We start from the raw sequence: 12667 nt of genomic DNA on the forward strand, positions 1-12667 counted from the left end.
TGAGAAACATGAATTAGCTATTTAAAAATATGCCTTTAGGATTGGGTTAGGAGATGCTTTCATTTCTATACAGCTGAGGGGGGAAAGTTCTTTTTTATGTGGGTGTTTTTAAAACCAGATTAATGAAGATCATATAAATGTTCTCTGCATGAGCAAATCTCATAACTGTGATGAATAGATTTATGGAGCATTAATTCCGATGCTTTTATGACTGGAATGGATTTCCTTTCTCTATAGCCCTTCGTTATCACTGGGTAAGACATCTGTAGGTACAAAAGATCACCAAATATTGTAATAATAATCTGTAAAAAACATCCACAGGGGAAGGTACACATGGCGTGTTTGTTTTGCAAAGCACACGGTGCAATTTGAAGAGGTGAAAAAACGTGAATGTGGCATGCATTACTGTATATTCAGCTCCTTTACCAACAGGAGATTTCATAGTTCTGAAAAATCCATGAGACTTGGGGTCTAATTGATAGGAGTCAATTTGGGGCCACTCCTTCGCCAAACCCCATGGTTTCGCTGGTGCGGGGTGGCTGCAAGTTATCCAGACGGAACGAGGCAGCGTGGACTTTCCGGTGGTCATTAGCCTTGCTGGGCCCTCCCCCTCCCAAATTTCATACATGAACATCAGAAACAACCAAGAGTTACCTTGAGTCGAGACACAAGCCTTTGCTAGACCAGGGGTTATCCCGGGCTGATGACGCACAGATGACGCACAGGGGATCCTGGGCTCAGAGAGGGATCATCCCTCCCTGGCCCCGGGATAATACCTACCCCTTCAAGCCCGCTATTTCCTGCGGTCTGAGCCCAAGACCGCGAGAGTGTGGCCCGTTTTCGCGGCTCTTCCTGGCTCCGCGTGATTACTCACGAGGACCTGGGAGCAGCGCATGGGGCGCAGCGCTCCCCAGGAGCACTGTGCCCATCGGGGGCAGGGTGGGGGGAGCGAGAAAATCAATTTAATTTTTTTTTTTAAAAAACCTTACCTTCGCGCACGAGCATTCGAGCGCATTGTCCCCTTTAAAAGTTTTTTTTAAAAAAACTGGCGGGTGTGACGGCTTTCTTCCTGAGTCGCCTCGCCTTACGTGTAAACGAGGGTGGGATCTCGTGTTATTGACAACACAAGATCACCCCTCCTCCATCCTGGGATATCGTGTAGGTCTAGCAAAGGCCTCTGTGAAACAGAAGGAAGAGCAAAAACAAGTGTTGACTGTAGTCCTAACATCATTCCAGCCAGGGGGTTTGGGTAGGTAGGGAAAAACATCGGATACCCTACTGCCAAACTTCAAGGGAGTTTTTAGGGTGGAGATGCTAAGACAGACCCTGCTGTGGCTTTCAGCAACTAATGGCAGGTCACCATCTGCCTGGGAATGACCCCTGGAGCAGCGCCTGAGCAAGCACAGATGGTAAAGAGCCGCGGGCAGGAAAAGTTGGGTTAAACCCCTGGGTTTTCTGCTCCTTGCCCCAGAGTGGCTCCCAATCAGAGGCTGCGTCATAAAACTGATGCAGTGTGGATTTGGAGCGACCTCAGGGCAAAGGCAACATATAGACAGCCCCTGTGGCTATTATCACATAGGCCGATTTATTTATTTATTAAACTTATATACCGCTCCCATAGCCAGGGCTCTCTGGGCGGTTTACAGAAATTCTATATTTATTATTAAATACAGATTTAATAATAAACTGTATTTAATCCATGCCCCCCTTCTCTGCTGGCTAATGATAAATTCTGCATGTGCCAATAAGTAGCGGAAGTCCCCAGTAGAGATGGACAAACTGGTCAGTGTTGGTTTCTCTTAGGCCGTTGCTAGACCTACCTGATAATCCAGTGGTGAGGAGGGGCCAGCCTGCGCTAGTAGTGCGGGCTGTTGCTCCAATCCACACATCAGACGCGACGGGCTGCAGGTAAGCCCTGTTGCGTCCGCCATTTTGTTTGTATCTTAAAGGGCCGGGTGCACAGGAGCGCACCAGCGGCAATGGTAAGTCTTTTTTTTAATGTTCTCCCCGCTACCCCCCCCGCCCCGACCTCCCCACTGGCTCTGATCTCCCTGCCCTTCCCTGATGGCCACAGCGCTCCTGCAGAGCGCTGCGCCCTGTCCGCCGCTTTTCCCGGCTACTTGCGAGTAATTACGGTAGCCAAGAAAGGCGCTGGAATGGTCTACACGATCGCAGTCTTGGGCTCAGCCCAAGACCGCAGGAAATACCGGGCTACAACTGTAGCCAAATACCCCCGGGGCAAGTGAGGGTTACCCCTGCCTGACCCTGGGATCCCCTGTGTGTCATCTGGACGCACAGAGGTTCACCCCAGGCTAAACCCTGGTCTAGCAACGGCCTTAGTTTCTCTTTTTTCTAATCTTAAGTTTGGTCCATCCTGAACTTTGAATTTCTTTAAAATTCACACGAAAATTATTTTGTGTACATTTCTCCTAATATATGCATTTTTCCTAATATAATGCATTTTTTGAATATTATTTCCCATAATATGCACACTTTTGTATGCATGTTTTGATTGGAGTACTCCAATTGGAGAAGACACAGATGTAACAGCCTCCTACCCATGTTCCTTAGTACCTTCATAGGGAAGCCTATACCGTAGCATAGGATTGCTGCATAAAGACCTTCTTAAACAATTGTATACAGCTGCTGATTGATGTGAGATTCAGGAAAGACAAAAGGAAGGACTTCTTCACACTGCACATAGTTAAACTATGGCATTCACTGCCACAAGATGTGGTGATGGCCACCAATGTGGATGGCTTTAAAAGGGGGTTGGATAAATTCATGGAGGAGAAGGCTACCAATTGCTACTAGTCCTGATGGCTAGGTGCTACCTCCAGTATCATTGGCAGCAAACTTGTATACACCAGTTGTTGGGGAACATGGGTGGAAGGGTGCTGTTGCAGCTGTGTCCTCTTTGAGGGTTCCCTGGTCGACAGCTGTTTGGCCACTGTGTGAACTGAGTGCTGGACTAGATGGACCCTTGGTCTGATCCAGCATGGCTCTTCTTACGTTCTTATCACATCCCCAAAATATTATGTGTAACTAAAGTGGCAAGTCTTCCATAGGGACACTTCCTTAATTTCCAGACAGATGTAGATATAGTAACATAATTCGGCTGGTGTTTTGAACAGCCCCATCAACTATTAGCAACTCTAAATTCATTACATTGTGCTGCTTTTTGAAATAGTTGAGATCTCCTCGCTCTCCTTTATTCCTCATATTGAGACAGTAGCTAAATCCTGTAGTTTTTTCCTGTATAATATTGCCAGGATTCGATCATTTTTGTCTGTCTCTTCTGCCAAGACTCTGGTTCATGCATTGGTTATTTCTCGGTTGGACTACTGCAACCTTCTTCTCACTGGCCTTCCTTCTTCTCACATCAGTCCATTGGTTTCTGTTCACCACTCTGCTGCTAAGATCATCTTCTTGGCTTGCCGCTCTGACCATGTTACTCCACTTCTGAAATCTCTTCATTAGCTTCCAATTCACTTCAGAATCCAATATAAACTTCTCCTGTTGACCTACAAAGCTTTTCACGGTCTAGCTCCTTCCTATCTTTCCTCTCTCATCTCACACTATTGCCCCGCTCGTGCTCTTCGCTGCTCTGATGCCATGTTTCTCACCTGCCCAAGGGTCTCTCCTTCCCTTGCTCGGCTTCGTCCATTTTCTTCTGCTGCCCCTTATGCCTGGAACGCTCTTCCAGAACATTTGAGAACTACAAGTTCAATCGCAGCTTTTAAAGCTCAGCTAAAAACTTTTCTTTTTCCTAAAGCTTTTAAAACTTGATTTTGTTCTGACTTTATACTGTTAGTTTTACCCTACCCAGTGCCTGTTTACCCTACCCTGTGCCTGTTTGCTTTCTCTTCCCCTCCTTATTGCTTTACTATGATTTTATTAGAATGTAAGCCTATGCGGCAGGGTCTTGCTATTTACTGTTTTACTCTGTACAGCACCATGTACATTGATGGTGCTATATAAATAATAATAATAATAATAATAATAATAATAATCTGATTGAAATGCAGCATTTCTAACATTTTACTTTAACAAGCTCCAGCTCTTGGAGATCTGCCTTCAGCTGCAGCCTTCTGCCTTGTGAGAGATCTCCAATGTAGCCTTCAGCGTTGAAGAAATTGGCCATCCCAGGCGCTAAGTAAAGAAATGTTAAGAACAGGAAAAGGCCTTGTCATGTGCTGTGCCTCACACAGTGAGAATTTCAATAATTGCTACCAATTTATGTGAAAGCCATCGCCCAGAAAAATAGTTGAAAGGGAGTTCTTGATTCACTAAAAGGTTTCCATTTGATTAAATGTTACGTTTACAGACTCCTTGTACCAGTGCCATTTGGGTGAACAGATAAATCAAGGATAAATTATCCACTAGCTCAGCTTGCACCCAACTCTGGTGATGGAGCTTGATTTCTTCTGATTTGTGTATCCCTACTAGTATCCAGGATTTGGACTAAAAATAGATCTATTCTCTGCACATGTTTCACATTCAGGTTGGGGCGGGCATGCAAAAGTGTAAACATTTGCAAAGGTAGGGGGGCGGGTTGCAGCTTCTGTTAGCAATGTGCTTTTGCCTGGAGAAGGAAGACCCGTCTAGTGGAACAGTAACAGTGTTCACCATTAAATAATATTCACCTGCGCCATCGTTGTACAACAGGGAATGGTTACAGCAGTTGGCTATGGATTAGGAGAAATGTCTGCATGATTAGCATGTTTTAAAATGAGCCCTTCGATTAGAAAGAAAGGAACAGCAGAGTTTATAAGCCATGAGGACAGGTAGCATGCCATGAGAACATAAGAAGAGCCATGCTGGATCAGACCAAGGGTCCATCTAGTCCAGCACTCTGTTCACACAGTGGCCAACTAGCCATCGGCCAGGGATGAACAAGCAGGACATGGTGCAACAGCATCCTCCCACCCATGTTCCCCAGTAACTGGTGTATGCAGGCTTACTGCCTTGAATACTGGAGATAGCACCCAACCATCAGGGCTAGTAGCCATTGATAGCTTTTGCCTTCGGGAATTTATCCAACCCCCTTTTAAAGCCATCCAAATTGTTGGCTATCACCACATCTTGTGGTAGTGAGTTCCATAATTTAACTATGCACTGTGTGAAGAAGTCCTTCCTTTTATTTGCCCTGGATCTCCTACCAATCAGCTTCATGGGATGACCCCAGGTTCTAGTATTTTGAGAGAGGGAGAAAAATGTCTCCCTATCCACATTCTCCACACCGTGCATAATTTTGTACACCTCTATCATGTCTCCCCTTAGCCTCCTTTTTTCCAAGCTAAGCAATCCCATTTGATGTAACCTTCCCTCATAGGGGAGATGCTCCAGCCCCTTCATCATTTTAGTTGCCCTTTTCTGCACTTTTTCTAGCTCTGTAATATCCCTTTTTTGGTGTGGTGACCAGAACTAAGGATGTGGGGGGAGTCTGTTGGACTCCTAGACTGAGTTGGGTGCCTGCAACATCCCTAGCCTTCCGTCCATGTTCCCCAGCAACTGGTGATCATAGAGGCATACTGCCTCTGACGCTGGACGTAGCACAGAGGGATCGGGACTAGTAGCCATTGACAGCCTTCTCCTCCAGGAATTTGACTAATTCCCTTTTCAAGCCACCCAATTCGGTCGCCATCACTACATCTTGTGGTAGCGGATTCCATGCGCTGTGTGTGAAGAAGTCCTTCATTTTGTCTGTCCTGAACCTCCCACCAATCACCTTCATGGGATGACCCCACTGGGTTCTAGTATTTTGCGAGAGGGAGAAAAATGACTCCCTCTCCACATTCTCCACACCATGCATAATTTTGTACACCTCAGTGCTGAGGGTAACTAGAACATAGAGGGTCTGTCTTAGGCTGCATGGCAACGTGATTCCAGCTGGACATCAGGAAAAACTTCCTGACTGTTAGAGCAGTGCGACAATGGAATCAGTTACCTAGGGAGGTTGTGGGCTCTCCCACACTAGAGGCCTTCAAGAGGCAGCTGGACAAGCATCTGTCGGGGATGCTTTAGGGTGGATTCCTGCATTGAGCAGGGGGTTGGACTTGATGGCCTTATAGGCCCCTTCCAACTCTACTATTCTGTGATTCTATGATTCTATTCCTCCTTGCTTTTATTTATTTTTATTTATTATTGCATTTATATCCTGCCTTTACCCCTCTTGTAAGGAATCCAAGATGGTTTACATACATAGCCCTTCACCACTCCAATTTTTTTTTTATCCTGCGATGCAAATCAGGGTAAGATGGGCCCAAAGTCACCCAGTGAGCTTCATAGCTGAGAACCCAGATGCTCTGAGTCCCAGTCCAACACTCTAACCGCTGCACCGTACTGGCTCTCAATGGAACATTTCCCAACTGTTTGAAGTGACCGGGAGCAGCAACAACCTGCAACCAGCCAGCTGCCGTGTCCTCCCATAATGCCAGATGTGGAACTGAACTAGTGGCATTCTAGTGGTGGCCCACACTCTTGGGAGGATATGCTAGCCCAATTGGATGCAACAGTGCTACTTGAAGTGACCTAGAAATATTGCTTTTAAACAAGGGCTGGACAACATGCACCCCTCTGGCCTTTGTTGTGCCTCTCACTCACTCCTGTTGTGGTGGCAAAATAAATAAATAAATAAATAAATAAATAAATAAATAAATAAATAAATCAAACAAGGTGGGGGTGTCCTGCCACCATGCTGCTAAATTTTGCCTACAAATTCAGTGGGGGCAGCAGTGGGTGACAGCTTGTGACCCCTGGTGGGGTTGGGGCTGGGGCAATGTAGTCCACTGACCCCTAGAAGTTTCCCGTCTCTGAGTCAAACCATTCCTTTATTGCTATTTTAAAAACGACCTCCTCCTGTCTCCGCCAAATTTTCACATTTGTATCTCTTCTGAAAAAGAGAAGAATGTTTCCTCTTTCACTTCCGCCTCCAGAATTGCTAGAAGAGTTTGAGATGAACAATTTGGGTAAGCACTAGTTTTCTACTCCGAGCCGGAGAAGAAATTTCAGGGAGTAACACACAGGCCATAGCTAGATGGGGCGAAATCCCAGGGTGAACCCCAGGATCGTCCCTGTGTGTCCACATGAAGCACAGGGGATCCCGGGATCAGGGAGGGATGATCCCTCCCTTGCCCTGGGATATCGCCCTCCCCTTTGGGCCTGCTTTTTCCGCGGTCCTGGGCTGAGCCCAAGACCGTGGAACGTGTGGCCGGTTGCCGTGGGTTGACCCAGCTCCGTGCACGGGGCGCAGCATTCCTCAGGAGCGCTGTGCCCATCGGGTAGGGTGGAGGGAGCGGGGAAAGTAATTTAAATTTTAAAAAGGACTTACCTTTTGTGCACGAGCGTTCATGCACTGCTGGTCCTTTAAGAAAATTTTTAAATGGCGGGCGCGACGCCTTTCCTTCTGAGGTCATTGTGCGTCACATGTAAACAGAAGAGGGATCTCGCATTTAACACAACACAAGATCTTCCCTCCTCTGTCATGGGATAGCAGGTAGGCCTAGCTAAGGCCTCAGTTGTATTTGAGCTGCACATTACAACCTGGCAAGACTCATGTTTCTGAGCTAGGAGATCCAAAACTCTGACCTAGCAGGCAAGGCAGTTTGGATCAGTGGGATTCTTGGGAGCAAACTTCAAACAACTGGGCCCTTCAATGTTTGAGCATCCATCAGAAGTAATGTGGGCTATAATACAAATGTCAGTCTGAAAAAATGGTAAGAAACAAACAATGACCTTCCAGAACAATGTGCTTTTATGACTGAAGTATAATTGGATCCTAAGGGAAACATTTTGTGCATCACATTTTCTGAAAACATTAGATAGGGAAAGTCAAGGAAGCCGTCTTTGTATAATTGAGTTAAACCAGCCTTCAAGAGCTGGCTAGATTTCAAGGAGGGAGTCTGGTAGTGCTGTGATATACGTGGTGAAGGACTTTGCACGGTATGTGAAAAATCAGACTTTTCTTCTTTTCTTTTTATTTTTTTTACACTTCTATTGCTCTGCCTGACAGGATAAGTCTGGGACAAACCATCTTACTTATCAGAAACTGTCCAAATACTTATATGCCCGTTTGAGTACTACCTAGTAATAATAATAGCCGTAGCGCATAGTTAAACTATGGAACTCACTACCACAAGGTGTGGTGATGGCCACCAATTTGGATGGCTTTGAAAGAGAGAAGGATAAATTCCTGGAGGAGAAGGCTAAAAGTGCCTACTAGTCCTGATGGCTAAGTGCTACCTCCAGTATAAGAGGCAGTATCAGAGGCAGTAAGCCTATATACACCAGTTGTTGAGGAACTGCTGCTGTACTCTGGTCCTGCTTCTGGATTTCTCGTGGCCAGCTGGTAGGACACAGTGTAAACAGAATGCTGAATAGAGCAGTAAAGCAGCAGTTTCTGCAGCAGTTTCTGCAGCTGAAACTCTCCCCACGGCCTGAGTTCGATCTCAGCGGAGACTGGTTTCAGGCAGCCGGCTTGGGTCGACTCAGCCTTCCATCCTCCCAGGGTCGGTAAAATGAGTACCCAGTTAGCTGGGGGAAAGGTAATCACGGCCGGGGAAGGCAACGGCAAACCACCCCGCTATAAGGCCTGCCAAGAAAACGTCAACGAAAGCTGGCGTCCCTCCAAGAGTCAGTAATGACTCAGTGCTTGCACGAGAGGTTTCTTTCCTTTTTCCTCAGTCTGATCCAGCAGGGGTGTACTTAAGTTGTTATTTACACTTTCAAAGCTTGCCCCTTCTGTCCGGTGGAACTCAGGCCATACCTAGATGGGGCTTTATCCTGGGGTGAACCCCGGGATCATCCTTGTGCATCCACATGACGCACAGGAGATCCCAGGATCAGGGAGGGATGATCCCTCCCTTGCCCCGGGATCTCGCCCTCCCCTTTGGGCCCGGTTTTTCCATGTTCTTGGGCTGAGCTTGAGACCGAGGAACATGTGGCTGGTTGACCCGGCTCCACACGATTCCTCACGAGGAGCTGGGACCCGTGCACGGGGTGCAGCACTCCTCACCCTACCTCTCATTGGGGGTAGGGTGGGGGGAGTGGGGAAAGTAATTTAAATTTTAAAAAGTACTTACCTTTTGTGTATGAGCGTTTGTGCGCTGCTGGCCCTTTAAAAATAAAAATGGCAGGCACAACGCCGCTCCTTCTTTGGGGATCTTCACACGTTGTGTGTAAACTGAGGAGGGATCTCGCATTAAACACAACACGAGATCTTCTCTCCTCCGTCGCAGGCTAACAGGTAGGTCTAGCTAAGGCCTCAGTCTAGACTCAACCAGATTCAATTCATGGCTTTGCAAGCTGTCCACAGTCATGAAACAGGAGCGGGTTCTCTTGACCCACTTCATGTATTATACGAATGTGTGAATGGGGGTCACAGGGTTACATTAAGTAGTCCCATTTCCTGCAGTTCCCACACTTGTCGGCTGTGCCTCCTGTCCCAGGTTCGATCCTGGCATCTGCAGGTAGGCCTGGGAGGGACCCCTGTCTGAAATCCCGGAGCATCTCTTGCGGTCAGTGTCAACAGGACTGGACACAAGGGCAGGCCCAGTGCTGCCATAGAGGCAACTCAGGCGGCCGCCTAGAGCGCCAACCAAACGGGGGCGCCAAACAGCATACCCGGAAGCTGCTCTCCTAGAGCGGCTTCCGGGTGTGCTGTTCTAAAGCCGCCACCCCAGCCTCTGCCCAACCCCAGCGTCCTGGCTCCTTCGAAGCCAGGATGTTGGGGTTGGAGCTGACCGAGCCGCGGGGGGGAGCAGCAGCAGCAGGGGCAGCCGGGTGGGGGGCGACCTCGGCGGCCCCTCAGCGGCAGTGGCGGTGGCTCCTCACATCCCGGAGGCAGCTGCGGCTGTGAGGGGGTCGATGGGCCAGCCTGCGGCGGCGGCGTCCCCACCCTGCGTCATCGCTGCTGCGCCTCACTCCGGCCCGGCTCTCGCCCGCGACGAGCTCCGGCCCCCCAACCCCAGCGTCCTGGCTTCAAAGCCGGGAGCGGGAGAGAGTGGGCAGGCGAGCGGGCGGGTGGGGGAGCAGTGAGCGAGCGAGCGGGTGGGGGGGCAGCTTCAGAACGCGCCTGCCTAGGGCACAATATAGTCTGGCGCCGGCCCTGCACAAGGGTCTGTCTCAGTATCAGACTGCTTCCTATGTTACTCTACCTGCCGGAATGGTAGGAGTTTAATTCCCTTTTGATACACCTTCTCTCTTGCTTTGCAATCCTTTTGCCCTATGTGGAATTTCTGTTGCAAACCTCTGTACCTCCCAAAAGTCAATACTGTAATAGCTTAGGAGGTACCGATACATTTACAGTTTCCTTATGTGGCCATATTTTATTTTATTTTACATGTGACCATTTAGAAGGCATTTCCTCCACCCCTTCCTTTGCGTGCTTCAATATTTGTGAAGTGGAGATCGATGAAGATATGAATGAGACGTTATTTGGCATTTCTTTCAAGCAGCCGGAGGTGGGCCACCCTGCTGAAAGTCTTCTTTTCCTGTAAAATTGCCAACGTGAAAGACAGCAGGTGTTTCAGCAAAGCGTTCCGATTCTGGAGATTAACTAATTGTACAGTCATCAATCACTTTCGCGGCATAAGCAGGAGCGAGGCTCTCTTCGCCCTCCTGCCCCGCGAATCCCAGTGTAATTTAATGGCACTGTTTTAATGGCAGAATGTGCCTTGTAGGACAAGGCGAATTATGCTGGATTTATTGGGAGGGCAATTTAAACACCGGCAGGATAGTTTGTTTTAAAGGCTGAATTGCAAATCCGAGTCAAACCGCCTGAGAAAAAACACACGGGGTTTAAGAGCAATAAAGAAGCATCGCTTTGGGCCACCCATGTACCCTTCCAAGGCTTCCAATTAATGAAATGAGCGAAGATGAAGGCTTTTGCATGAAGCTGAGTGGCAAGGAGCTGGAATTCAAAGAGCCCACGGCACTTGTCCTTTGCCATTTGTTGGGGCTAGGGTTGGCATCTCTACCAGTTGTGCTTGCTCCTGCGACTAAATCGGTGAAACCTCAAATTCTTTCTTCTTCCAAATATGAAGAATGTTGTTAACATTGGTACACGCTTATAAAAATGAACTGAACTGAAATGTTCACCCCTCTGCACTGCCCAAATCTAATAGGTACAGCTGTTTCCAGCATGGAGAGGTCCAGAATGCCCCCTCCCAACAAAAGAAATTGGGCAACCCTAATTCAACCCTAACACGGCAAAATATTAGGGCCCACCGACTCAGCTCTGAAACAACCCTGATTCGGCTTGGGCTGCTTCGGGGCTGGGCCGCCTCGCTTTGGAACCGAATCTGAAGTGGGTCCAGGTCCAGGGGGTGAGCAGGGAGGGAGGGGAGTCCAATGAACTCATGTTTGGCTTTGCATTGGCTTTCCCACCACTGCACCAAATCGGCCAGAGGCATCCCCAAGGTACTGCCGTGTATTCAGGTCAAGACAGGACGAATCGGCCCGCCTTGGCTCGGATTTGGAGATTCGGGCTGAGGCAGTGCAGAGCCCTACTAAATAAACAGGGATCCCCGCCCCAGCTTTTAAGATCAAAGCACAGCCCTGGTGCTGGACGGACACTATTCAGAAGATTTTAATCTTCAGTTCTTTATGTCCTGAATATGGAGAACTTCCCGAATTTTCGGTAAATTCTTATCAAAACCAAACTGAAAGTAACTCCTCACCCATCCCTCATTGCAGCCCTTACCTTACGACCACCAAGGATAATTTCCGTGTGTTTGTTTTAGAAATAGCAGTGGTAGCATTTAAAAGCCACTTTGCAGGTTCACATTTGCAGAAGTACAATGATGTAGTAGTGCATTCCCCAACCTGATGCTCTCCAGATTGTTGGACTGCAACTCCCAGAATCCTCCAGTCAGGATAGCTGGCTGGAGGATTCTGGGGGTTGCAGTCCAATAATCTGGAAGGCACCAGGCTGGGGAGGACTGGTACAGGGCTCATCTACACCAAGCAGGATATTGCACTATGAAAGCGGTATATAAAAGGCAGGAGCCACACTACTGCTTTATAGCGGTATTGAACTGCACTGACAACTGTTGGGCCCCTTGAGACAAACCATATACCACTTTCATACCGTATTCATAGTGTTATATCCTGCTTGGTGTAGATGTCTCATGGGCCCCAACAGTTGTCAATGCAATTCAGTACCACTATAAAGCAGTGTGTAGATCTTGCAGTGAACTTCAATACTGCTATAAAGCACTAGTGTGGCTCCTGCCTTTTACATACCACTTTTAGAGTGCAATATCCTGCTTGGTGCAGATGACCCGTAGTAGGTAAACACAAAACAGGCAGGACTCGCTTAGTGTTCGGCCTAATTTGTGCGCATGTCAGGGTGTTAGCTTCAGTTAGGGTGACCCTATGAAAAGGAGGACAGGGGTCCTGTATCTTTAACAGTTGTATTGAAAAGGAAATTTCAGCAGGTGTCATTTGTATATATGGGGAACCTGGTGAAATTCCCTCTTCATCACACCGGTTAAAGCTGCAGGAGCCCTGCCCTCTTTAAAATCTGGTCACTCTAGTATAGCTCCTTCAGCTTTAACTGTTGTGATGAAGAGGGAATTTCACCAGGTTCTCCATACGTACAAATGAATATGCTGAAATTCCTTTTTCTACGCAACTGTTAAAGATACAGGAGCCCTGTCCTCCT

General features: G+C 47.8%; 1 protein-coding gene across 1 annotated transcript in view; it reads left to right on the forward strand.

Annotated features, from left to right (window-relative positions):
* KCNH5 (potassium voltage-gated channel subfamily H member 5) overlaps positions 1 to 12667 on the forward strand; it is a 231592-nt gene that overhangs the window by 204520 nt on the left and 14405 nt on the right. The gene's annotated exons all lie outside the window — the stretch shown is intronic.

This window comes from Elgaria multicarinata, chromosome 2 (genome assembly GCF_023053635.1).
Source record: "Elgaria multicarinata webbii isolate HBS135686 ecotype San Diego chromosome 2, rElgMul1.1.pri, whole genome shotgun sequence".
NCBI lineage: Eukaryota > Metazoa > Chordata > Lepidosauria > Squamata > Anguidae > Elgaria > Elgaria multicarinata.